Here is a 9,619-nt window from a genome sequence, read left to right as displayed (position 1 = left end):
TTTTCATGGGAGGATTTAGTATTCTTTTCAAAGCTACATATCAAAACCCACACACAATGGAACTATTCCCTCTCACTGGGGCATCAAAGCAGAGGGAACTTGCAGACCAAGCTTTCTCAACGGAGGTCTTTTCTTTGCATCCTCAGACATGCTCTCTGGGGATCACTGCCTCAAAACCATGAAGAAGAGGGTGAGGGGCCATCATGCCATTTCCATTAAAAGCAGTTGTTGATGGCCATTTTCTCAATTTCTTTCTCCTCTTTCCTATTTCGCAGTAATGCTTGCATTCCAATAAAATGAGGCTTCCTGCCATAGACCAGACAAGGCTATTCTTCCCCTAATGCCAGTTGCTTTTCAAGTGGGTGGTGGGATAACTAGGAACATTTGTTACTGGGAAGAGTCTCTTCAAACCCATTAAAACAGAGTATTTTGCCATTTCTTTATGTGAGGATAGCTTTTCTCTACGTAACTTCATTTAACTTTGGAGGGGAGAATACCCGAAGTCAGTTAAAAGCCAGTCAGTCACCCCATCCACACAACCATTTACAGGAATCCTGTATGATTGGCTTCATCCTGGGCACTGAAAAATGCACAGGGAAGCATAGCAATTCGCACATGTCTGCGTGTGTTTTGTGGTCCTCGTTTTGCTCTGCAGAATTACGTACTACAGAGGTAACCGTAACAGAGGCTCCCAAGCCTTTAACAGGCATGGTGTACCCCTTCCCTTTCTGTGAGAGCTCAGCCTGGTCACTTTTTTCTAATGAATAGAACATGAAAAAATTGATAGAGTGCCACTTCCCCAGTAAGTCACCAAGACCATGACCTTTGTCTTGCTGGCCTTGTATCTTATGTGGGGCGTCAGCTGCCATGTTTTGAGGTACACAATGGAGTAGAAGGGGGACAGCACTGTTTTCTCAGCAACCTGGAAGGCACTGAATTCTCTTGACCACCATCCGAGTGGGCCAGGAAAACATTCATTGCTTGGTAAACCTGAAAGGAGTCATGGCTTGTGAGACATCCAGAGCCTGAGAATGCTGTTAGGCCACTCCTGGACTCTCCATCCTTAGAAACTATGTGATAATAAATGAGTGATGTCGTAAGATGCTAAGTTTTCAGCAAACTTGTCACAGAGTAGATACCAGTATACTATAAGATATAGCAGTAACTTGTATTGTTTTTATAAATATCATCCTTGAACTGGGACAGAGAGAAAAATATACAAAGCACAAAATAAATAAATAAATTCTATACAGGTAAGACATTTATAAATATAATATAAATAAAAAATAATATCACCAATATTCTAAAAGCTTCCCTGGTACCCCTTAAATCATTAACACCCATCCTAAAATAATCCTTGGTTTTGTCTTACATTATTATAAACTAATTTGCCAGTCTTCAGCTTTATCTAATTGGAATCAAGTTTTATAATCTCTTTTTCCTTGGTCCCCCCCCCCCAATCATGTTTTGGGGATTCATCCTTGCTGCTTTAGCAGGACTGAATGTGAATTCTTTGCAACACTGCATTGTGTGTGTGTGTGGGGGGGGGCAATTGATATGTGTGTTGTTCATTTGTTTGTTTTGTTTTTTAGCACTAGGAGGAGCACTGTTGTGAAAATTCTTCACTCGACCACGGAGCCCAAGCCTTGAGCATGTCTATACCTGTTCCTGTTACATAGTGATACATTTCTGTTGAATTTCAGTGTGATGCATGCATAGGAGTCTGGATCAATATACTTGTTGATGTTCTGCTTCTGTCGATATTACCCAATCATTTTTCCCATTTCATTGCAGTGATGTGTAAGACTCCCAAGACGGCTATAACGAAGTAACAAAACCTGGGTTGTTTACAATGACTTGTCTAACAGTTCTAGAAGACTAGAGTCCTAAATCAAGCTAACAGGACCACACTCCTCCAGTTGCTTTTAGGCAAGATCCGTCCTTGTCTCTCTCCAGCATCTCGTGGTTTCTTGGTAATGTTTGAGGCTCTCGTTCGTAGCTGAGTATTCCAAGTTCTCCTCCATCATCATGTACTTGTGTCTGTACATGCTCAAATGTCCCCCTTCTCATAAGGGTGACAGTAATGTTGGATAAAGGACACATACTATTCCATTAAGACCTTGTCTTAGCTAATTATAACTGGGAATAACTCTGCTCCCAAAGCAAGTTATAATCTAAGGTGCCGGGAGTTGGGAACTCAGTGTATCTTTTGAAGGGACACAATTTGACTCCAGACTTCTGTTTTTCTTGTCATAAATTAAGTATGTATATGAATAAGACTGGTTTTGGATTTCTATTCTATTCTTGGGCATTCTATTACTTTATCTTGGACCACTCCTTTATTCTTATATCATAACTATGCTGGCTGAATTGCCATAACTGTAAAATAAATCTTCATATCCCAATAGTGTGTGATATTAATAGATCCAGTGTGACATATTATCTTTATTGGTTGCTCTTCATTTTATTTTGAAATTCTGTGTATGTTAGATTGTTTACTTTATATCTTAAGTGTTCCCATGTCTATATTTTTGGTGCAGGTATGCCAGTTATGAATTCTGTTACTGTTAGGAAGAAAAGAACTTTAATCTTCCATTGAATTTTGATGAATATTCCTTCTAAATATAGGATTCCGTGTTGACATATTATTTTAAAGAATAATTCTACTCATATTTAGATTTTAATTTCCCTTTTTTCTTCTTTATTTGTGTGTGAATGTGTGTGTGTGTGTGTGTTTGCATATGTGAACATACCCGTCTATGGGCATACATGCCTAGGAGGCATGAAATCATCATTTATCACTCTTAAACTTTATTCATTGGTAAGACCTTAGTCTCTCAGTCAAACTCAGGGCTCATTAACATGATTACTCTAGTCATCCAGCTTTGGAGATTCCTAGTTCAGCCTTCCCAGGCTGGCATTGAAGGCAGGTTGCCATGCCCACCTGACACTTACGTGGGTTCTGTGGACCCAATCTTCTTTCTTTAGGCCTACACAGCAAGCATTTAACCACTGGAGCTGTATCCCCAGACCAGTTTCAATAATTTCTACTGAAAAGGCAAACAAATTGTATTCTTGCTCTTCTAGATGTAGTACATGTCTTTTATCTGCCCTCTTGCTGGAGTTTTCCTATCTTTGATTTCCAACAGGTTGATGCTCATGCCAGTTTTGAATTTCTTAGCACAGTAATTTTTTTCTTTACATTCCTGGAACTACTTACAATGGTTTGATGCCTTGGATAAGTTTGGAGAAGCAATGACTACTCAAATATGCAATATTTAAGGACTTTTCAATGCTACATTCGCCAGGGTTTCTTTCCCCTCAACTTGAAAACTCCAGATTAATAGCATTAGACTTTTCCTCTGGATCTCATAGCTCTTGATATAATTTAAATGTTTTCCCAAAACTCAGATAGAGTCCAGAGCTGGTCAAAGAGTTGAGACAGATTTTGAGTTCCAGGCCAACCTCACTACATACTGAAACTCTATCTCAAACAAAACAAAGACAACCTAGAAACAAAGAAAGGAAGGGAAGAAGAAAGAGAGGGAGGAGGAGAGGGGGGGAGATAAAAATGAAAGAAAGAAAAAATAATTGCCATTGTAAGGTAATAAGAAATTGGATTAGGTGAACCCAGTTATGGATTTTAAGGTGATGAATAGGTCATGAGGCCTCTCAAGACTGGACTGGTGTAAAGATCATTTTGGCCCTGCTTTTTGTGTGCACCCTTCTTGCCATAAGAAACCAGAACACCACCGCAGAACACCACAAGGAGACCCTCCCTACCTTGGAGCTCTCAAAGTCTTGAGCCAGGAGCTAAATAAACTTTCAGGTTGATAAGTTGCCCAGTCCATGGTAATCAGCTATAGCAACAGAGAACTGATAAACTCATGCTTTTAATGCGCTTTCCTGAGTATTCTATATATGCAGGAGAAAGTTCATTTATTTCTTGTTTTGCTGAATAGAGTCTAGTGAATTCTGCTGAAGTTCAAAATATCCCTCTTCTGAGTTCTCTCTCTCTCTCTCTCTCTCTCTCTCTCTCTCTCTCTCTCTCTAACTAAACCTTATCTCCTGAGTTTTCGGTAACACCCTTGGTGGGTTGTAGAATTTCCGTCTGGATCACTTTTATTCCCATATCAGGCCACACATGTCATATGTTTTGTATTCATTATCACCTTTGAATCCTCATGAATGACCCTTAAGAAGTTTCTATTAGTACCAGTGTTTTCAAAGGGGGAATTAGGCTCGGAGAGATTAAACTGCTTAAGTTATCCAACAAGGAATCGGGAAATCAGGATTCAACTTGAGGAATTCTAACTCAGAACTGAATTTCATAACTTGAAGTCGCATTGCTCCTAGGAAAAGAAGTGCAAGTCTGGGACAGTAGATATCATCTATACAGAAATTGTTCCGTGTATATCAGACACTGTTTTAAGCATGCTGCTACCTTTAATAGCTTTTGCAAGCTTGCGAAGACCGAGAGATAACTAGTATTGTGGTGGTATTGTATTCCTCTAAATATTGTGCACCCTAATAAACTTATCTGGGGTCAGAGAACAGAACAGCCACTAGATATAGAGGCCAGAAAATGGTAGCACACACGCCTTTAATCCTAGCATTCCAGAGGCAGAGATCCACCTGGATCTCTGTGAGTTTAAAGCCACACTGGAAACAGTCAGGCATGGTGACTCACGCCTTTAATCCCAGGAAGTGATGGCAGAAAGCAGAAAGGTATATAAGGCGTGAGGACCAGGAACTAGAGCTGGTTAAGCTTTTAGGCTTTTGAGCAGCATAGTTCAGCTGAGAGGCTTCCAGTCTGAGGAAACAGGATCAACTGAGGAACTGGCAAGGTGAGGAAGTTGTGGCTTGTTCTGCTTCTCTGATCTTCCAACATTCACCCCAATACCTGGCTCCAGGTTTGTTTTAATTAATAAGACCCTTTAAGATTCATGCTACATAGTATTATTGCCATTCCACATATGTGACTTGAGGCTCAATGAAGGTAAACTTGCTTAAGACTCACAGTTCAAGCATGTAAATCAACATTTCAGCTAGAGAAGTTTGATCCCAAAGCCCATGCCCTTAACCCCTACACCAAGTGGTCTTCTTGCTAAGTTATACAGGCAATGATGCTGAGACAGAGCCGAAGAAAGAGATGAAAAAAAGAGAGAGGAAGAGAGATCCCAAACCCATTCTGTGCTTAGAAGCAGGGCCTAAGTGATTTGGAAGAGTAGATGGAGCGTAAGATGCTGGTCATATGACAGAAAACAGGGAGAGATAGGGAAAGTAATCACGGGGCTAAGGCTCATTGCATAAATCATAAATAAGAGCACGCCACACACAGCCTGGAAAGAACACTCTTTGGAATGCAGCTGGCACAACCAGAAGCTCCTCAAGAAGAGCCAAGGTTGTTTAGTGCCGCTGAGTCCCAGCAAGCGTCTGAGGTCAGGAGATTCTGCACCCCATGGTGCTGGTGGAGACTCGGCCGATAATTGCTAGGTTTGAAAGATAAGTATCAAGAAGCAAAGATGCGGTCAGGTCCACAGGCGAACCATTGCAAGCAGTGGGAATTTGAAAATGGAAACTGAATACATGGAAGGAAACTATGTTCACTTTGGGCTGTAATTATCCACCATTTCCCAAGCATTCTCAAAACATATGCACGCGTATGTGCGTGCGTGCGCAAGCGCGTGCACGTGTGCACACGCACACACACACACATGTGCAAACATAGATTTTGTGTTGAGCATTTACAAAAACCATTTTTTTTTTTTTTTGCAATAAGGGACATTAGGCAGAGTTTTCCAGGCTACAGATAGGACTGCGATTTCCATTCCACAGGATGCAAATAAGCCTCTTCTTTCATGTGACTGGGTTGAGATTCCCATAAATGCTGAGGATAAATAGCTTGTTTCTTCAGTTTTCTTGAAACAAAACCACATGAAGAATCCAGGCACCAGAGTGGCTTCTGGGCCCCTCCCCCACCTTGGAAATGCAAAAACTGAAAATGGTTTGCAGTAAAAGGATTAATAAAGGAACTCAGCCCTTGCAATTAGTCCTCCGCAAAAAAAGGCAGGCCAATGTGCTGTACTCCTCTTTGGAAAAGCACTCCGATATTTAACATCCTTTATAGTCAGAAATGTCCCAGTGTAAATCTTCCCTTTAAAATAGAAGCGTCTGAGGACACAAAGAACATGAACCAGACTGCATGTTCGCTCTTTAATTTCTTTCCACACTCTCTTCCTTCATATCCCACATCATAGCTTGCAACCACATACTTATATGCTCACTTATTTACTTATTGTCTCTACCTCCCTCACCATTTATGCCGCAGTGATCCAAGGACAGGGAGCGTGTCTGTTCACCATCACATTCACACAGCAGAGTTCCGTGCTTAGGACAAAGCAGACTGTGAAACTCTGAGAGCCTATAATGAATGAATGGGAGGCAAGATGGGCGTTATGATTACCAACAGTGCATACAGTAGACATTTACTTAATGCTTGAGGTGCCATGTTAGATGCAGCCGGTAAGACTTGTGAATTGGCTCCCTACATTCTCCAAAATCGTTTACTTGGGCAAGGACGACCACCAGCTACCAACTAGTGTCTTTTTTTTTTTTTTTTTTTTTTTTTTGGTCAGTTTCAACTTTAGCAGTTCCAGCACTAACATAGTATTTCCAAGGCTAGAATGAGTCATGTGTGAGCACATTAGGGCTGAAGGACTGACTGTAAACTCATGTTAACTTGACATGGGTAGTGATGGATCAATAAAGCAATAACTGTAGATAGGGCTGTAGGTGTAAATTAGTAGGCACTGATATATTACATATCAGTGTCACTTTGAAAACCCCCAGCCAGATCTCATTTTCTAATACCAATCTTGAGTAAATGAATCAAGCATCTCTGGAGAAATGACCGGTCTTAAGACTCGGTCAGGAAATATACAAGAGAACTTTGAACATCATAGGGTGCCAAGATAAGGAAGCAATGTAAAGAGAAAAAAAGAAAATGGGGCATGGGAAGCATTTAAGTCAATAATATCTGATAACTTCTTACAAATAAATGTTAAAAAAAAAACAAATCCAGGATTCCTAAATAATATCAAGCAGGATAAATACAAACTAGAAACAAAACCCTTCATACATCTGGCTAGGTATTCAAAGTAGAAAAACATCAATAATAAAAAAATGGGAATATTCACCAGAGACAAAATACCTTTGAACTGTGAAGTAAAGAAAAGAACGACGTCTGGCTTCTTAGAGGAAACCACGTCAGGAAGAAATGAAGAGCACAGAATGAAACATTCAGTGTTGACAGGGACAACAGCTTCTTGAGGCTGGTGGCAGGGTAGAGTGCTTGGGGAGAAAAGCATGACGACCTGATTTTAGACTCCATGGTACGCCATTAGATGACAAGCGCAGTGGCGCTTGTCTCTAACCTCAGCACCAAGAGTAGCAGGAACAGAGACAAGGGCACCCTAGGGGAGGGCTGGCCAACCAGTTTGGCCCAAATGGCAAGGTTCAGTGAGAGATCCTGTCTTAAAAACCAAGGCAGGACAATATATAAAGTCACCTGAAGTCAAACTTTGGGCTCCATACATGCAGACATGAATACACATACGTACTCAAAATAAAAACAACTCCAAACTTAATTGATATCCTGTAAGGTTATTCTTCAAAAGCGAAGGCGAGCTGGGTGTGGAGACACACACCTGTGTAAGCCAGCATTCAAGCAGAGGCTAGATGTTCATGTGTTTAAGGCCAACCTGGGTTTTGTATAAATCTTGTCTCAAAAACATAACAAAAAGGAGGAATAAAGGTTTTACTCCAATAGATAAACAAAGAGAATTTGTTGCCAATAGACCAGGCTTAAAACAAAACAAAATAAAAATGTATAAAAATGTTCTTCGGATGGAGACAGAGGAGGAGTGGGTGGGGAGGGGGTAGATGGGAGTTGGTGGGGAGGGAACAGGAGAAAAGGAGGGAGGGGAAACTGTGGTCAATGTGTAAAATAAAGGAAAAATGTTCTTCAGAGGGAAACAATTGATATAAAGAAAAGAATAACTTTAAGGAAAGAACAAGTAAAGGTAATAAAAAATGTTTATTTTTAATTGATATAACATGTAATAGTTTGCTTAAAAATAATAGCCATGGGGCTGGAGAGAGTGGTTTATTCAATAAAGTGCTTGCCAGGCAAGTATGAGGATGTAAATTCAAGCTTCAAATTCATGTAAAAACTCCAGGCATGGGGACACATTCCTGTAACCTCAGTTCTGAGAGGCAGGAACAACAGGGTCCTTTGGGCACACTGATGGTCATCCTAGCCTTTTTGGTGAGACCCAAGCCCTTCTGATACTGTCTCAAAGTAAGTGACAACATTTCTAAGGATAAGGGTGTTCTTCAGCTTCCACACACACCTACATGTGCCCACAATGAGCATGCACACACACATATTAAAATACAATAGCACTGATATATCATATGTGTTATATGTGCTTATGTGTAATTGAAGACAATAACTTCAGTGAGATGAGAGATACAGGAAAGAATCAGGAATTCATTATTAGTATAGGTACTATGTTAAGTGGACTTGGAGGAATTACATGATAGTCCATGAAATATAAAGAGAAAGGAGAGAGATTTTTTTTTGCGTGCGTGCGTGCGTGCGTGCGTGCGTGTGCATGCGTGTGTGTGTGTGTGTGTATGTGTGTGTGTGTGTGTGTGTAATTGAGTCAAAAGAGCCAGACTAACTCATACAACACTGAAGAAAAGACAGGGACTAGAGGCATGCCTCAGCGGTTAAGAGAATTATTGTTCTTGCAGAGGACCCAGGTTCAGTTCCCAGCACTCACATGGTGGTTCACAATGACCTGTAACTCCAGTTCCAAGGGATCCAGCATCCTCTTTTGATCTCTGTGGGCACCAGGCATGCACATGGTGCACACATTTACATATGGGCAAAACACAAATACACATTAAAAAAATAAAATTAAATCTATAAAAAAAGAAAAGAGAGAAGGCTGACACTCTCCAACTCTATGTCTTAGTATAAAGCTATAGTAATCAATCCAGCGTGGCACTAGCATAGAGAGGTTGGCAAAAGAATAGAAAACCAGATCAATGAAAGAGATCCCAGAAACAAATTCACATAAATATCAATTGATCTGTGACAGAAGAACAAAAGCACCACAGAGAAGCAAAGACAATCTTTGATTTGGAAGAACTGAACCCCCACATGCAAAATAAATGAGTCTAACGAGGCTTTACACTCTGATCAAAATTTAACTCTAGAGAGTTCAGACACCAAGCACAAAGCAAAGAGCTGTAAAACTCCCGGAAGAAAGCCTAGAAGGGACGTCGGACAACCTTGGGCACGCTTCCTGCTGTTGTTTGTTGTTTTGTTGGGGTTTGATTGTTTGTTTCTTGAGACAAGGTCTGGCTCAGCTCAGGTTGCAGGTTAGTTTTGAACTCTGGTCTTCCTGTTTCCACTCCCTAAGAACTAGGATTCCAGTCATATGCTACCACGCAGTTCTGATGATCTTTCAGATACAGCACTAAAGACACAACCCAAGAACGAAATCACTGAGAACTGGACTGTATTGAAAGTAAAAATTCTCCTCTT

The sequence above is a fragment of the Peromyscus maniculatus genome, chromosome 16, assembly GCF_049852395.1.
Source record: "Peromyscus maniculatus bairdii isolate BWxNUB_F1_BW_parent chromosome 16, HU_Pman_BW_mat_3.1, whole genome shotgun sequence".
Classification (NCBI taxonomy): Eukaryota; Metazoa; Chordata; class Mammalia; order Rodentia; family Cricetidae; genus Peromyscus; species Peromyscus maniculatus.
Note: the sequence above shows the minus strand (reverse complement) of the source record.